Source organism: Sus scrofa, chromosome 1, assembly GCF_054392235.1.
Source record: "Sus scrofa isolate SSC_HxYL_T2T_F1_AM1 chromosome 1, Sscrofa_HxYL_maternal_Yorkshire_Landrace_v2.0, whole genome shotgun sequence".
In the NCBI taxonomy this organism is placed as follows: Eukaryota; Metazoa; Chordata; class Mammalia; order Artiodactyla; family Suidae; genus Sus; species Sus scrofa.
In genome coordinates, this window is record NC_139383.1 from 4,565,453 (window position 1) to 4,584,363 (window position 18,911).

Below are 18,911 nucleotides of genomic sequence, written 5' to 3' on the forward strand. Positions count from 1 at the left end.
CCAGGGTTTTTGCTTCACTCCTTCAGATTCATGCTTTCTTTTTTTCACTACCATTTTTTGTTGTTGTACTCAGTGATACTGGGAATGATTCAACATCACGTAATTAATTACTTGTTTTATCCATATCACACAGAACAGACTCTAAATTATGACACTAACATAATTAGTGGCAATATGATTGTTGAAAACAGCATATAATTTTAGAAATTCTTTTTGTCCTGCGTGTATATATGTACATTGAAGACTTAAAATTGAATGACATTTTAAATCACTTAATAGCTTCTGTTGTGTGGTTATGCCACCAAATGGCTAATTTAGGTTAACTTTTATTTTGATTTCCAGGAGGTTTTGTTTTTCCAGTTTAATTTTGTGTCTTAGTTTTGTAAAATATTTATATTTACAGAATCAACCGAGTAAAATAAGATTAGAATAAGTCTAATGAAGTTGCTTTTTATAAAACACTAAGTACCTGAGTTCCTGAAAATGAAAACCATTTAATGCCTGTGTATCAGTATGCAAGGATATTTCAATGGTAGTGTTTTTTATCTTTTGTCATTTACTTTCACATAATTGTACCGTGGTAACCAGACACTGTATGATGACAGCAGGGTGTTTGAAATCTACTGAGAATTTCTTTCTGTCCTATTATGCAAGCCATTTTGCTGACTCTCCCATGCATAATTTAAGGATGTATATTCTCTAGATGTAGGTGCCGTGTTCCATCGATGGACATTAGTTCATGCAGACCAGCTGTGTTCTTTAGCTCTATTCATTTTCATCTACTTTGCCCATCAGTAACTGAGGGTGTATTGCATACACACATAGTAGTGGTGAGTGTGTCCATTTCTTGTAGATTTGCTATAGTTTGCTGTATGTATTTTATGTCTGTTTTATTAAAGCCATGCAAGTCTAAAGTTGATCCTCCTGATAAATTGGAAATTTTATCATTATGCAATAATTCTCCTTGTTTGAGGATATATTTTTGTCTGATATAAACATATTACATTAACAATTTTCCTTCAGTTAGCATTTGCCTGTATATAATTTTATGTCTTTTATTTTTGAGACTTTCCATGTTTTTGCATTTTAGAACTTTTTTTGTAAGTAGTATACATTTTAGTAGTTAAATTTTTTCTTTTCTTAATTACATTTGTCATATAATTTATGAGGCTAATCCATTTATATTATGATTATTGATAAATCACAAATGCTACCTGCCACCTAATTGCAGGCTATTTGCCTTATTTTATCCCTTTTTTCTTATTTCATTCTTATATAAATTTTAAAATCTCTTTGGCTATCTTTAAATTTCCAATGTGTCTTTGGTATTCTATAATAACTATGTGTAAATTTTCTTTCATCTTTATTTTTTGGTGTACAGTTTTCTTTCAATATCTGAATTTCTTTCATGAATTCTGGGAAAGTATTAGTCATCATTTTTTCAACATTGTCTTTTGTCAATTCTATTTCTCCTTCAGACTAATTAGAAATAAGTTATCTCTTTTCATTCTATTTTCCAATCTCTTTTCATTCTATTTTCCATATTTCTTAATCTCTTTCAAAATGTCCCTATTCTTATTATATGTTACATCCTAGGTAATTTCTTCAGGTCTATCTTCTAGTTCATGAATTGTTTCTTCATGTATGTCTCAATTTCTCTTTAAGTCATTCAGGTTTGCAATTTTAAGGTTTGTATTTTTTGTTGTTTATTTGGCCACACCATGGCATTTAGAAATTCCCAGACCAGGGATCAAACACATGCCACAGCAGTGACCCTAGCTGCTGCAGTGACAATGCCAGATCCTTAACACACTGAGCCAGAAGGAACTCCAAGATTTATGTTTTTTATTCCTATAAGTTCCATATGGTTCTTTTTGTTTTTCAGATATGATCAATTCATTTTGTAACTTTTAGTTTATGCTCAACTTTACTGTATATTTTTTAATTTATTTTAACCATTTAACTTGTAACTATTTTGTATTCTATATATCATAATACTAATGTTTTAAAACTTGCGGTTTTACCTATGGTTATTTATTGGTTTGGCTTTTTTATAGCAGTTTATACATCTTCTGCAGGACATTATTTATTTGCAAACCCACATTTTATTAAACTTAATCTGCAGTGATTCCAGGACCTAACCTGGTGATACTCTCCCCTAAAGGAGATTTCTGCTGACTTATCCCAAGGGCCCAGGGGCAGTACTTAACCTGTGGCCACACTAGTTCTTATTAAGAGAACTCGACTAATGTGGGAGTTTGGGGTGTTATTTTTCCAACTTTCACAGTCTCAGATCTTTTCTCTCCATGGTGGTGCTGATTTAGACACTTGATCTCAAAGCTACCTCCCAAACTTTTGTTTATTTTTCACTATGGTCTTAGATCCCTTTTCTTTCAGTTTTTTCAATCTTAATCTTATCTATATCTGAATAAAGATTGAGATCTAGTGAGCTCAGGGATACATCAAAAGTTATCTTTATTGTCGTAAATCCAAGATCCAGTTTTTTACATCAGACATTTCTTGCAGGAGATCAAATCTGCAAAATGAGGCTTTGACTGTGAAAATTAAATTATTGGAAAGATATCCAAATCTCAGGTTACCCCATTTTGGTTTACACAGAAATATACAAATAATTGAAACCAAAAAAATCATTATAATAAAAATGAGTGGAGTTTATTCACTAGTCTATTCCTTTTTTTTCCCTTTTTTTTTTTTTTTTTAATTCTCAGAGCTATCAAGATACCATGGGGATAGAACTGTTTCCTAACCAGGAACATGCTGCTGTACATAGTTGCATAAGCAAAAAGCCAGAAAAAAATGTTAACCTTACTATACTCTTAAGTTTAGGAAACACTTTAAATCAAAACCTACATTAATGTTACTGAGATTAAATGGTAGTTATTGATTTAGGGTTTACACAGTGCTTTGATATCATCAGTATCTTACTGGATCATCACAACTTTTTGAAAGAGTGAACAGTTTTTATCCTCAGCTTATAGATGAAAACTTTGAAAGTCAATGAGATCAAGTGATTCGCAGAAGGTCGCACAGTGATAGAGTTGGGACATGAAGTCAAGATGACTCACTCCATTTCCTGGATTCTTTCCACCACATCGTCTTAGAGAACTTTTTAAATGTTACTTGAGCTAACCTAGATGGGAGATTATCCTGTCCTTTAGGAACTCAGGATTAAAAAAGAAAAAAAGGATAATGGAATGATAAATATATGTGTATGCATAAAGTTTATTTTTTCATATATATATATATATATACATATATATATATATATAAAATTACCTACTCCACCATGAAAACTGCAAAACAAATCATAGGTGGATGTTGCCATCACTTTTTATTAATACTCTAAGTAAAAGCAAAGCAATGAAACTGGGCAGGTTTATTCAATATTAAAACATCATACAATATTAAACATTAAACAATATTAAAACATTAATACGGCAGCAGAATCTGACACCATTCTTAGCTTTTGAGCTCTATCCCATAGGTTTTATTATGAATTATGGAGAGAAGATAATAGATATCGCACGTATAAGAAGGCCTCAGTCAGTAGACAAAGACTGGAAGGTTCCCAAGCCCTAACTGGTGTATCTCAAGAGACTATTTGAACCCATGGTCTTTGTTTCTTCCTCCGTCTCAAACCCTAGAGGAAGCTGAGGGCCCTGCTGTGCACCTTCCAGTTGACTCTGGGAAAATAAAACTTAGCCGGGCCCAGAGTCCCCTTTCTCATTGCCTCCTTATCCCCAAGGCTAAATGAGGTCCCCAGTGAGGCTCTCACAGTACAACCTGGAACCTCTAAATCACTCTGAGGCTCAGGGAATGCATCTGCATCAAATGCTGGAAGTCCAGCCAACTTCACCAGAGACTTTGGCCCATGAACAACAAACAAGGAGCATCATAACGCCATTTAAAAATTAAAAAACAAAAAAACGAAACACCTAACTGATGCTTATTTCCACTGGGGGAGACTAAAGTGGCCAGTGCTGAAAAGACAACACAGCACAGGACTCTAGCAAGTACTCCACTGTTCAGCTTCCTTCTTTAGATGGAGTCCTCATCTGGGGAATCAGTATTTACCTTGGTAAAACTTAGCTAACTTACATAGTAGGCTCAGAGCTTGCTGGGCCCCGGGGAGACTTGTCTGACACCAATTAGCTGACAACTTCCACCTGAAGAATATCATCCTCAGACACAAGTGGTAGAAAAGCAAAGATTTCCCCCGATGTTATGGTGTGAGTCCTGGGACCCACTGGACCAGAACACTAACTGATCAGCAATGGCACCGGCTTCAGAGTTACTTAGAGAATGTTATGAAAAGAACGTTGACAACTGCTTGTGCCATCGTGTACTCATTCGGAGCTCTCGAAGCTACTGTTTGGATTCCTAGGATCCCTGAATTCTAAAGGCACCTTTGCTATAAATTCCTGCAAATAGCTTGAATGACTTTTGCTAGGCATGTCTATACTTATAGCAGTGGCCATACTACATTAAAACATACTGCAAAATATACTGAAATATTGAAAAAATAAAAAAGTACTTCTTTATGGATCTATCATCTACTCTGTGGTTCACAAATTTAGTATCAATAAAGAAAGATTGTCAGCTGTCCAGAAACTCACGTGTGGTTAACCATCCCCTAGTCCAGTGAGCTTCCCGTAGGATCGTCGTCCATGCCTCGGAGGAGTTAAACATGGTAGAAATTCAGTGGTGCACAGATACACCCCCTACCCTGTGCGAAACTGTACGATGTGTTCCAAGAATGAGCCCCAACGTCACGTATATTTATGCCATGGATAAACAGGGACTGAATTTTGATAATTTGGCCCCGTGTCCCTGCAAATTGCTCCTTCTTTGTCATTCATAATGTCACAGCTGTTCTTGTCAGAAAGAGGACAAAGAACAGAAAGACAACCATTTACTCTTCGTTTCTTGCTCTTCCTTTTAAAAAAGGAAAGAAGAAAAGGGGCCTGTTTCTTTTTGTAAGTTTGTTCAGGTGCTCTTGGCCGTGACATGATACGCTCTCATGTCAGCCTGGTCCTTGACAGCACACGGCCATACAGAATGACCTAAAGCAAAGGTCCACCCCCTCACCCTTTAATGGAGATGATCTGGACGCTACCCACCTCGAAGTGACGCACCTGACGCAGGCTGGTCAAGTGACTTTTTACAATTCTGCCAGCTTGAGCTAAACAGGGTCAAGCAGAGTAGATCTTGGGCTGTTATTGGCTGTATGTGAGCAAGCCCGGGAGTCTGAAATGCTCTTGCTTTTCCCAACCTTTCCGGATCTGCACTTTGGAGCAAGATTTCATCTTTGCTTCCCCCTCCCCCACAAGCTTCACCTTGCTCCCTCCGAGCGCCTGTTCTGTCCCTGCTTCCTCAAGGAACCACTGCTGATGAGAGAGACTTCAGAACCCCTTGAACAACTAAACAATCTCATCCCACCCTTCCTGAAGCCAAGAAGGATGTTTGCGAAAACCCAAACAGTCTGGGGAGGTGTCAGGAAGCGAACCAAGGAAGGCATGCTGTTTATAGGCCAGAAATATTGCAGAGATTTTATTCTGGTTTGGTTGTTTGGATTGAAAAGGGAATTCAGCCCCTCCCAGGGAAACGCTGACAGTTACAGGCTATCATTCAGAGAGACTCCCTTCGTCATGTCTGGCCGCAAGCCTCAGGGGGCTCCAGAGAGGAGACAAATGATGAAAGGGTGGCAGAAATAATTGCTTACCTAGTATAGGGTAAAAGAGAAAGAAGGGAAATTTTAGAATAGACTCCACAAACTCTCTCACATATTGGGACTTGCCAAATGCTTGGCCTACTCAGATACTGGAGACTTACTTATTTTGGAAATGTTATAAAGCTTTCCTTGCCAGAAAACAAGGAAATATGCTATTGAAAACAATGCGGGCAGCATTTGGCAGCGTATGAGAGACAGAGAAGCCCAAGAAATAGTCCAAGAACACTGAAGCTTTCTTGATTAAAGAGTGGATGACAGAGTTATATTCACTTTGTGGGATAAAATAGAGAAGTACCTTATGGAGATGAGACACTGGATTTTAGACATTTTAGAGCTAAATGAGGCCTCAAACATCATCTAGGAGAACTCTCAGGTGTTCCATGTTCATTATGCAGTGAAAATAGATCATCCCATTTAAACAATCCAATACTCCAAGGGTTAGGTTAAGTGCAGCTGAGGGACTCAGAAGTCAAGAGGAAAGATCCTTGTTTCCTGTGCACAGACAGCAACGAATGCTGCAGGGGGAGATCCGTCAGGTGTCGGGGGAAAAGGAGGAGGAAGATGGGGCCATAGAATCACAGAGTTGGGGAATTAACCAGGATAAATTTTACGAAGGGTCACTGAAGATGAGCATTGAGTTTAGGGTCCTTTATTTCTACTAAAGTTACTTATTATGAAATCATTACAGAGAGGTTTCAAAAAACTTTAACATCTCCACGACTGTACCTACCTGCCTACTGTCTTCAAAGGAAAGACTTTGTCTATCAGAACCAAAGATGACTTTCAGCATTATTAAGAATTCAGTCTGAAGAAATCATTATCTTGGAGTTCCCGTTACGGCTCAGTGGGTTAAGAACCCGACTAGTAACCATGAGAACATGGGTTCGATCCCTGGCCTTGCTCTAGTGGGTGAAGGATCCAGCATTGCTGTGAGTTGTGGCATAGGTCATGGATGCGGCTCGGGTCTGTCGTTGCAATCATCATCTTAAGTGTAAGACACAAGTGTGCCTTCCAGGGTCCAAGGCGTGTGGTCACCTGTGCCCAGACGTGGGGTCGCCCATGCCTTCCGCTTCACAGGAGAGCTGATGCTCCCCTTATAGTCCTACTTCAAGTCACGTGCTCCAGCCACCCTTCACCCCAGCCATCTTCCCCACGTTACCAGAGCCTGCTGGACCCTTAAAATTGAAGATCTTCCCAGGAACGTGAGATTGTCAGAGAAAGAGAGATACAACTGCATTGTTATCCACACCTCAGCCTTCATTCTAGGCCAAACCTGCTGAAAAAGGAATAAAGGGCTCTGCATTCCTCTCAACCTTGGCCATCTCACCTGGGACCCCTTGCTTTTCATAACAAGGCGAGCTCCTGGGGTTCTACTTTTTGGTTTCAAAGAGAAAAGTAAGAGAAGGAAATATCCAGCCCAAAATAGCTGATACCACTGTGAAATATTGTTCTATAGGAATAAAATACCTTGAGTTTTTTTTTAATATTCAATAGGGTCTTACAAAATGGTGTCAAATAATCCTTGAACCTATTGAGGCCAAAGCACATCTAAACAGTTGGGCCTTAGAATATTTTGTAGACTAAAATAATTCCCCCTTCAACACTATGCTAGTTCTGCTTCTTTAAACTGGGTTCAGAGAATGGTGTTTTTTTTTCTCCTCTAAGCATTATTAGTTTCTCAAGTCTCACAACAGTCAACTCAGAAAAAAAAAGTCATCGGTTTCAACGTCATAAAGAGTAAACTTTATGAACTAGTAATGCATCATCAGCTCATCACTAAATCATAACCAAAAGAACATTAATGAGCTTCACTTTCCACAGCTTCCTAGGACAGTGACACCTCTTGGGATGTGACAAGTTCATATCAGTGGTATTCAACTTCTGCAGAGTGTTGCATTAAAAACAATGAATTCCCAGAGTTCCCATTGTGTTGCAGTGGAAACAAATCCAACTAGGAACCATGAGGCTGTGGGTTTGATCCCTGGCCTTGCTCAGTGGGTTAAGGATCCAGCATTGCCTAGAGCTGTGGCACAGGTCACAGAAGCAGCTTGGATCCGGCGTTGCTGTGGCTGTGGTGTAGGCTGGCAGCTACAACTCTGATTAGACCCCTAGCCTGGGAACCTCCATATGCCATGGGTGCAGCCCTAAAAAGACATAAGACAAAAAAAAAAAAAAAAAGAATTCCCTACACATCAAAATGTTCACACATCAATAAGTTGACAAAGTCTCTTTATACCTTACAGTTGTTATGGGCTAGATGGTATTCCCCCAAAATTCATGTGCTGAAGCCCTAAACCCCAGTTCATCGCATGGAGATGGAGTCTTTACAGAGGTGATTAAGTTAATGTGAGGCCTTCAGGGTGGGCCGTCACTCAACATGACCGACGTCCTTCTAGGAGGAGATAAAGATACAGATGGAGAGAGACAGCAGACACCATGCCCTGGAGAAGGACCCTGTGTAGAGGCAGCAACAAGACGGCCATCTGTGAGCCACAGAGAGAGGCCTCAGAGGAAACCCACCTGCCAGCACCTTGATCTTGGACTTCCAGCCTCCAGAACTCTGAGAAAATAAATGTCTATTGTTTTAGACACCTGGCCTGTGGTATTTTGTTATGACAGCTGGAGGTATTTTGTTATGACATCTCCTGTATGTAAGAAGAATGTTTGGAAATGTTCAGATTCTGTCAGTCAAATTCAATAAGATGGTTGCACCTCACTGATTTTATTTTGCCAGATTGTTTCATGTTCATCCTTAAGAATGAATAGACCTCCCAACTATAGTCTGGCCTGGAAATGTAGAAAAGTGCTGTTAACTGGAATTCTCAAGGAAAATGGAGGCAGGAAGCTAATTTAACTCTCAACTTAGATTAAAATTCAAATGAGAGAAATTGAGCCCCAAGTACCTCATTCCTCTTTTCCCCTTTGTCTCTCTTCCTTTCTTCCTACGTGTTCTGATCTGCAAAATGAATGTTACAAACCCTACTTCAAAGCCATGAGAAGAATGGGCGAATTAATTTACTTGAGTGCTTTCCAAGTGACAGGAACAGAGTACAGTGGGGGGGATGGGGGCCCAAGAGAAGGAGGAGGTGGAAAAGGAGAGTTCATACTTACGGAGCTCTTCCTCCATGTCCAATACTGCCCTAAGTACTTCATATACATTACCTCACTGAACCTGGTAATAAGCCCGTGGGGTAAGTAGTGTTGATTTTATTTTACAAACGCATTTACTGGTACTCGGAAGGGCTAACTGGCTGCCAATTCACACTGCTAGCAAACAAAAAAATCTGGGGGTTGGGAACCCAAGTTCTAAACCACCATGGGCTGCCCAAAGTTTGGATTTTCCTGTTCAAGCTAATAAATTCATGCTATCTTGCCTAGTAATTTGATATTCACATTCATACACAATAGAGATGGAAGTTATGAATGTATGAGTATGTGAGGCCTTTTTCTTTTATTGAAAGGCAAATAGCAGCTGGCAGAAGAAAAGAATTTAAAAAAAAGCAGGAAGGCAGAGGGAAAGAGTAGCCGTCCAAGTCAGTGAAGCACTGCATTGGCAAGTATCAGATGGTGCAGAATTTTGAGGGATTGGGGATGAAAAACAAAGACAAGAGTTTCAAGGAGCAGCTGCTCTGTGCAGAGGGTACAAGTAGTGGCAGGAATAGGGAAAATAAATTTAAGAGTTTTTTTTTCCCCTATGCATTGAGAATCTACCATCTACTTACCCTTCTCCCCAATATTTTTTAACAAAGTTAAATAGTTGAATTACTCTAAAATTCCTTTTATATTTGAGCTGATAATGAGAAATCATTGGCCACATAGCTCCCAGTTATGCTTAGTAACATTTTCCACATTATTTTCCAGGTTTGGTGTTCTAAATCCAAGTTGGTATCCTTCACTGTGCTTTGTTTTCTATTTGTCACCCTCCATCTGACCAAGAGTGTGCTTTGACTCACAGGCTTTACCAGCACAAAATTATTAGAAGAATGATGGGAAGACACAGAAATGGAAGGACCCAAGGCATGCTGAGCCTCTGCCAAGCATCCAAATGTAGGAAGGACCTTTCATCCATCAGCAGAACTTAGGTCATGCTTGGTAGCAAACGGCACCAAATTTCCAGTGCCTAACAAAACCAAACCTTGATTTTTACTCCCTCAAAGTCTAACAGACTATATGAAGGATGATTCTCCTACAAGAGGTGACACAGAATTCAGGACTCTTCAATCTGTGGCATGTGGGTGCAAACACAAACTTTCAGAGTGAGCCAAGACAGGGGAAGAAGATATGGCAGGCGGTTCACTGGTACTGCCATCCACTGCACAGGTGAGACTGACTGCACGAATGGCCTGAACCCAGCCAGAATGCAGACTGGGTCTTGAACTCACGTGCCGGGGCTCAACCCAGCAAAAAACCAGATTGGGACTTGAACACTCATGCCCGGGACTCGAACCCAGCCAAAACCCAGACTGGGACTTGAACCCACATGCCTGGGACTTGACCCAGCCAGAACCCAGACTGAGACTCGAACACACATGCCCAGGACTTGACCCAGCCAGAACCCAGATTGGGACTGAACCCACATGCCCGGGACTCGAACACAGCCAAAACCCAGATTGGTACTTGAACACACATGCCCGGGACTCAAACCCAACCAGAACCCAGACTGGCACTTGAACCCACATGCCTGGGACTTGACCCAGCCAGAACCCTGATAGAGACCTGAACCCACATGCCTGTGACTTGACCCAGCCAGAACCCAGATTGGGACTTGAACTCACATTCCAGGACTCGAACCCAACCTAAACCCAGAATGGCACTTGAACCCAACCTAAACCCAGATTCGCACTTGAACCCACATGCCCGGGACTTGAACCCAGCCAGAACCCAGACTGGGACTTGAACCCACATGCCCGGGACTCGAACACAGCCAGAACCCAGATTGGGACTCGAACCCACATGCCCGGGACTCGAACCCAACCAGAACACAGATTGGGACTTGAACACATATGCCCGGGACTCGAACCCAACCAGAACCCAGATTGAGATTGAACACACATGCCCGGGACTCGAACCCAACCAGAACCCAGATTGGGACTTGAACACACATGCCCGGGACTCGAACCCAGTCAGAACCCAGATTGGGACTCGAACACACATGCTCGGGACTCGAACCCAACCAGAACCCAGATTGAGACTCAACCCACATGCCCGGGACTCGAACCCACATGCCCGGGACTCGAACCCAACCAGAACCCAGATTGGGACTCGAACACACATTCCCGGGACTCGAACCCAGTCAGAACCCAGATTGGGACTCGAGCACACATGCCTGGGACTTGAACCCAGCCAGAACCCAGATTGGGACTCGAACACACATGCCCGGGACTCGAACCCAGTCAGAACCCAGATTGGGACTTGAACACATATGCCCGGGACTCGAACCCAACCAGAACCCAGATTGAGACTCGAACACACATGCCAGGACTTGAACCCAGCCAGAACCAAGATTGGGACTTGAACACACATGCCCGGGACTCGAACCCAACCAGAACAAGATTGGCACTCAAACCCATATGCCCGGGACTCGAAACCAGCCAGAACCCAGATTGGGACTTGAACACACATGCCAGGACTCGAACCCAACCTAAATCCAGATTGAGACTCGAACCCACATGCCCGGGACTTGAACCCAACCAGAACACAGATTGGGACTTGAACACACATGACCTGGACTCGAACCCAACCAGAACCCAGATTGAGACTCGAACCCACATGCCAGGACTCGAAACCAACCTAAATCCAGATTGAGACTCGAACCCACATGCCCGGGACTTGAACCCAACCAGAACACAGATTGGGACTGGAACACACATGCCCGGGACTCAAACCCAACCAGAACCCAGATTGAGACTCAACCCACATGCCCGGGACTCGAACCCACATGCCTGGGACTCGAACCCAGTCAGAACCCAGATTGGGACTTGAACACGCATGCCCGGGACTCGAACCCAACCAGAACCCAGATTGGGACTCGAACACACATGCCCGGGACTCGAACCCAGGCAGAACCCAGATTGAGACTCAACCCACATGCCCGGGACTCGAACCCACATGCCTGGGACTCGAACCCAGTCAGAACCCAGATTGGGACTCGAACACACATGCCCGGGACTCGAACCCAGTCAGAACCCAGATTGAGACTCGAACACACATGCCCGGGACTCGAACCCAACCAGAACCCAGATTGAGACTCAACACACATGCCCGGGACTCGAACCCAGCCAGAACCCAGATTGGGACTCGAACACACATGCCCGGGACTCGAACCCAGCCAGAACCCAGATTGGGACTCGAACACACATGCCCGGGACTCGAACCCAGCCAGAACCCAGATTGGGACTCGAACACACATGCCCAGGACTCGAACCCATCCTAAACCCAGATTGGCACTTGAACCCAACCTAAACCCAGATTCGCACTTGAACCAACATGCCCGGGACTTGAACCCAGCCAGAACCCAGATTGGGACTCGAGCACACATGCCCGGGACTCGAACCCAACCAGAACCCAGATTGGGACTTGAACACACATGTCCGGGACTCGGACCCAGCCAGAACCCAGATTGGGAATCGAACACACATGCCCGGGACTCGAACCCAACCAGAACCCAGATTGGGACTTGAACCCACATGCCCGGGACTCGATCCCAACCAGAACCCAGATTGGGACTCGAACACACATGCCCGGGACTCGAACCCAACCAGAACCCAGATTGGGACTTGAACCCACATGCCCGGGACTCAAACCCAATCAGAACACAGATTGGGACTCGAGCACACATGCCCGGGACTCGAACCCAACCAGAACCCAGATTGAGACTCGAACACACATGCCCGGGACTCGAACCCAACCAGAACCCAGATTGAGACTCAACCCACATGCCCGGGACTCGAACCCACATGCCCGGGACTCGAACCCAACCAGAACCCAGATTGGGACTCGAACACACATTCCCGGGACTCGAACCCAGTCAGAACCCAGATTGGGACTCGAGCACACATGCCTGGGACTTGAACCCAGCCAGAACCCAGATTGGGACTCGAACACACATGCCCGGGACTCGAACCCAGTCAGAACCCAGATTGGGACTTGAACACATATGCCCGGGACTCGAACCCAACCAGAACCCAGATTGAGACTCGAACACACATGCCAGGACTTGAACCCAGCCAGAACCAAGATTGGGACTTGAACACACATGCCCGGGACTCGAACCCAACCAGAACAAGATTGGCACTCAAACCCATATGCCCGGGACTCGAAACCAGCCAGAACCCAGATTGGGACTTGAACACACATGCCAGGACTCGAACCCAACCTAAATCCAGATTGAGACTCGAACCCACATGCCCGGGACTTGAACCCAACCAGAACACAGATTGGGACTTGAACACACATGACCTGGACTCGAACCCAACCAGAACCCAGATTGAGACTCGAACCCACATGCCAGGACTCGAAACCAACCTAAATCCAGATTGAGACTCGAACCCACATGCCCGGGACTTGAACCCAACCAGAACACAGATTGGGACTGGAACACACATGCCCGGGACTCAAACCCAACCAGAACCCAGATTGAGACTTGAACACACATGCCCGGGACTCGAACCCAACCAGAACCCAGATTGGGACTTGAACACACATGCCCGGGACTCAAACCCAATCAGAACACAGATTGGACTTGAATACACATGCCCGGGTCTCGAACCCAACCAGAACCCAGATTGGGACTGGAACACACATGCCCGGGACTCGAACCCAACCAGAACCCAGATTGAGACTTGAACACACATGCCCGGGACTCGAACCCAACCAGAACCCAGATTGGGACTCGAACACACATGCCCGGGACTCGAACCCAGCCAGAACCCAGATTGGGACTCGAACACACATGCCCGGGACTCGAACCCAGCCAGAACCCAGATTGGGACTCGAACACACATGCCCAGGACTCGAACCCATCCTAAACCCAGATTGGCACTTGAACCCAACCTAAACCCAGATTCGCACTTGAACCAACATGCCCGGGACTTGAACCCAGCCAGAACCCAGATTGGGACTCGAGCACACATGCCCGGGACTCGAACCCAACCAGAACCCAGATTGGGACTTGAACACACATGTCCGGGACTCGGACCCAGCCAGAACCCAGATTGGGAATCGAACACACATGCCCGGGACTCGAACCCAACCAGAACCCAGATTGGGACTTGAACCCACATGCCCGGGACTCGATCCCAACCAGAACCCAGATTGGGACTCGAACACACATGCCCGGGACTCGAACCCAACCAGAACCCAGATTGGGACTTGAACCCACATGCCCGGGACTCAAACCCAATCAGAACACAGATTGGGACTCGAGCACACATGCCCGGGACTCGAACCCAACCAGAACCCAGATTGAGACTCGAACACACATGCCCGGGACTCGAACCCAACCAGAACCCAGATTGGGACTTGAACACGCATGCCCGGGACTCGAACCCAACCAGAACCCAGATTGGGACTCGAACACACATGCCCGGGACTCGAACCCAGGCAGAACCCAGATTGAGACTCAACCCACATGCCCGGGACTCGAACCCACATGCCTGGGACTCGAACCCAGTCAGAACCCAGATTGGGACTCGAACACACATTCCCGGGACTCGAACCCAGTCAGAACCCAGATTGAGACTCGAACACACATGCCCGGGACTCGAACCCAACCAGAACCCAGATTGAGACTCAACCCACATGCCCGGGACTCGAACCCACATGCCCGGGACTCGAACCCAACCAGAACCCAGACTGGGACTCGAACACACATTCCCGGGACTCGAACCCAGTCAGAACCCAGATTGAGACTCGAACACACATGCCCGGGACTCGAACCCAACCTAAACCCAGATTCGCACTTGAACCCACATGCCCGGGACTTGAACCCAGCCAGAACCCAGATTGGGACTTGAACCCACATGCCCGGGACTCGAACCCAGCCAGAACCCAGATTGGGACTTGAACACACATTCCCGGGACTTGAACCCAATCAGAACACAGATTGGACTTGAATACACATACCCGGGTCTCCAACCCAACCAGAACCCAGATTGGGACTGGAACACACATGCCCGGGACTCAAACTCAGCCAGAACCCAGATTGGGACTCGAACACACATGCCCGGGACTCGAACCCAACCTAAACCTAGATTGGGACTTGAACACACATGCCCGGAACTCGAACCCAGCCAGAACCCAGATTGGGACTCGAAAACACATGCCCAGGACTCAAACCCAACCAGAACCCAGATTGAGACTCAACCCACATGCCCGGGACTCGAACCCACATGCCCGGAACTCGAACCCAGTCAGAACCCAGATTGGGACTCGAACACGCATGCCCGGGACTCGAACCCAACCAGAACCCAGATTGAGACTCAACCCACATGCCCGGGACTCGAACCCACATGCCTGGGACTCGAACCCAGTCAGAACCCAGATTGGGACTTGAACACGCATGCCCGGGACTCGAACCCAACCAGAACCCAGATTGGGACTCGAACACACATGCCCGGGACTCGAACCCAGGCAGAACCCAGATTGAGACTCAACCCACATGCCCGGGACTCGAACCCACATGCCTGGGACTCGAACCCAGTCAGAACCCAGATTGGGACTCGAACACACATTCCCGGGACTCGAACCCAGTCAGAACCCAGATTGAGACTCGAACACACATGCCCGGGACTCGAACCCAACCAGAACCCAGATTGAGACTCAACACACATGCCCGGGACTCGAACCCAGCCAGAACCCAGATTGGGACTTGAACACACATGCCCGGGACTCGAACCCAACCAGAACCCAGATTGAGACTTGAACCCACATGTCAGGACTCGAACCCAGTCAGAACCCAGATTGGGACTTGAACACACATGCCCGGGACTCGAACCCAACCAGAACCCAGATTGAGACTTGAACACACATGTCAGGACTCGAACCCAGCCAAAAACCATATTGGGATTTGAACCCACATGCCTGGGGCTTGAACCCACATGCCAGGACTCGAACACAATCTAAAGTCAGATTGTGGCTCAAACCCACATTTTTAAATTCGAGTTACTCACCCTGTGTCCGGACTCACTGAGGTTCAGGTTCTTTATGTCTCTGAGCAGACGAATTCAGCGAGAGACAGAGTGACAGGCCAGAAACAGATTTAACCGGATAGGACGCTTGTGAGAAATGCAAGCGGGAAGGCGAAGAAGCGCTGCCTGAGGATCCAGTGCGCCACAGTTTTATCACCCAGGGGCGGGGCTTTAGAAAGGCCCGCCTCTTCATTTCCGGGAGTAGCAGCTCCTCCTGAGTATCCAGTGAGTTGTGTATTCAGATCAGCTGAGGGGTGGTCTTCAAACTTTTGCCGTTGATCTGAATCTGAATGCAGGCCTCACCCATCCCCTATCCAAAGACCTGAGGCAATCTCCCATCTCCAGGAGTTAAGCAAGCTGTCTTATTCTGATGGTTTTCTTGAACTTAACAACAATCTCCCAATATCCCCCAGGTTTCCCTCTTTATCAAGGATCCCCTATTCGGACTTCTACAACCACCTGTGCCTAGTCTATCCCTATCACAGGGGCTGAGACGGTAGTCTTCCTGGTACTGGAAGGGGGAAGAAACTGGGATTTGTGTTGGAAGCTAGTCGTGCCCGCCATAAAGGTGGTAGAGCCCACAGAGGTACTAGGTTTACCGTTTGAAGGAAAAGCTACTGAATCGGCCTCAATGGTTCATTCACAGTAACAGGTGTATGGGATAGAACATAAGTTCAATTAACTGGGAGATTAAGGCCTTCCTGGCACAGCTGCAAGAAAGGCTATTTTTCCAACACCCAAAGGGGCAGCGATGGCAAATGTACTTGGACTTGCTCAAGGCCCTGACGGGTCGCTGGGGACCTTGGCAGCTACTGCAAGGCTGGAGGACAAGCCGGTGCTGAAGTTGCTTCAATAGCTTGCCTTCTGCTTTAAGCTCAAGAAAATCACAGGACATCCCAGGAGACGGCCCAGAGACAGAATTTTGAGTCGTCGCTGTTTGATCCTGCCAATGGAACGGCTCAGGCATGGAAAGTCCTAGCATCTGAGAAATGTTGCTGTCTCAGGGAGGCAATAAAATCTCTCATGCGGGCTTATCCAGGGCCTCAAAGCACAAAACCTGGCCCGCTTTGGCTAGAGCAGACAGATGAGGTTTCCGGGGGCTGGGGAGCAAGTCCTTCACAGAGAGGCACGGCTGTCCCGCCCATGGAGAACCCTGGAGTTGGAGAGAGGGGACGGTTTCTCTTTACGGCGAAACATTCACCAGGGCACCTCCACTAGCTCTTTCCTTGAGAGATGGAGGAAAGATACTGATTTACTCTCAGGGCTCTTTGGACTCGATTTGATGTGTTTCGATTGACTGAGCAGAGGCTGGGCCATGTGGAGCACTGGTATACTTTGGGTGCGTGCACTTTCTCGTCTATAATGAATTACCAGCATGTAAAAGCACCACTTTCACAAGACATGTGAGTCAGCTCAGGCTAACGTAACAGGGGCCTGAGACTGAGCAGCTTAAACAACAAACACTTCCCGCACTCCTGAGACTGGAAGTTCAAGATTGGGGTGACTATAATGTTGGGTCCTGGTGACTGCCACTTCCTGGCTTGCAGACACCCCACTTCCCATGTGTCCTCACTGGGTGGAGAGGGAGGGGCAATCTCTCTGGCCTCTTCTTCCTCCTGGCCTCATCTAACCTAATCCCCTCCCAAAGCCCACATCTTCAAGTACCAGCACCTGGGGAGGCAGGGCGCCAATGTCTGAATTTAGGAGGCACACAGTTCAGTCCATGGCACGAATTATCTTCATCCCATGGCTTCAGGGACATCCTGCCTGCTGGTGGCACCACAGTGAGGCACATTCTGGACCCTCTCCCCCCCAGGAGCCTTTTCATCCTATGCACCTGCGAATCCCTTCCCCAAAGTGTCTGTATTCATCTAAAATCTGCTCAATTTAAAAGTCAAAGCCTGGGAGTTCCCTTTGCGGCTCAGCAGTTAACGGACATGACTAGGATGCATGAAGATGCGGGTTCAATCCCTGGCCGTGCTCAGTAGGTTAAGGATCCTGCACTGCCGTGAGCTGTGGTGTAGGTCACAGACTTGGCTCGGGTCCTGCACTGCTGTGGCTGTGGCATAGGCCCGTGGCTCCAGCTCCAATTTGACCCCTAGCTTGGGAACCTGCATATGCCACAGGTGTGGCCCTAAAAAGCCAAATAAAATTAAAAAATAAATAAAGTAAAAAAGCCAACGCGTGCTCTGGCTTTGTTTTTCTACAAATGAATGTTCATTCTCCAGCTCTTTAAATTCCTACCATGGAATGAAACGCCCACCTAAAAAGTTTGTAGTCATCAAACAAATACATAGCACCCAAGGCTTTTACGGGTGCGATTCTGGTGTCTGAGGATTCAACTGTCCCCAGAAGAACAGCCCTGTCCTTGCGGGGCTCTCATTCCAGCAGAGGGAGGGAATGGCTGAACGGCAGGTACACACAGACCACTACAGATGATGAGGGGATTGATGCAACACGTAAGGAAGAGCAGCAGGGCGCCTGCTCCCTTCAACGTGTACGTCAAGGAAGGCTCCCCGGCATTTGTTGTACAGCAGAAACAATCACAACGCCGTAAATCAACTATACTTCAAGAAAACCTTTAAAAATGCGAACAATTTTAAAATTTTAAAAGAGAAAACTCAACGTGAATACAACCACAGAGAGGTAACTTTCCGGCAGTTGAGGTATTTTAGGTTGTATTTCTAGAACATGTTGGAAAAAAGGGACACTTACACGCTAACACCTCTCATACGCACAGGGCTGAGAAAGTGGCGCCTGGCTCAAGGTCAGGCTGATGGCGTGTAGGGTAATTAACACCAAGCCATCTGGGGAGAGGCACCCAAGGCGTCCCCATCTCAGCCCCTGTGATGGGTGGTCTTCATCTCCATCCCAAAGGCACCTTTTTCTCTTTCTCTGCAGGAGTCACTGAGCCTCTGGAAGATGCCTTTAGAAGCACGCAAACTGAAAGTAAATGTTTACTGGGGAGCACG

At 46.1% G+C, this 18,911-nt stretch overlaps 1 long non-coding RNA gene across 1 annotated transcript in view; it reads right to left on the reverse strand.

Moving 5' to 3' along the window:
* LOC146405884 (uncharacterized) overlaps positions 1-16,063 on the reverse strand; it is a 37,888-nt gene extending 21,825 nt beyond the window's left edge. Inside the window, exon 1 of the long non-coding RNA XR_014839443.1 lies at positions 15,922-16,063. This is a non-coding gene — a long non-coding RNA (uncharacterized LOC146405884). The remainder of the gene's footprint in view (positions 1-15,921) is intronic.
* Between the last annotated feature and the right edge of the window lie 2,848 nt (positions 16,064-18,911).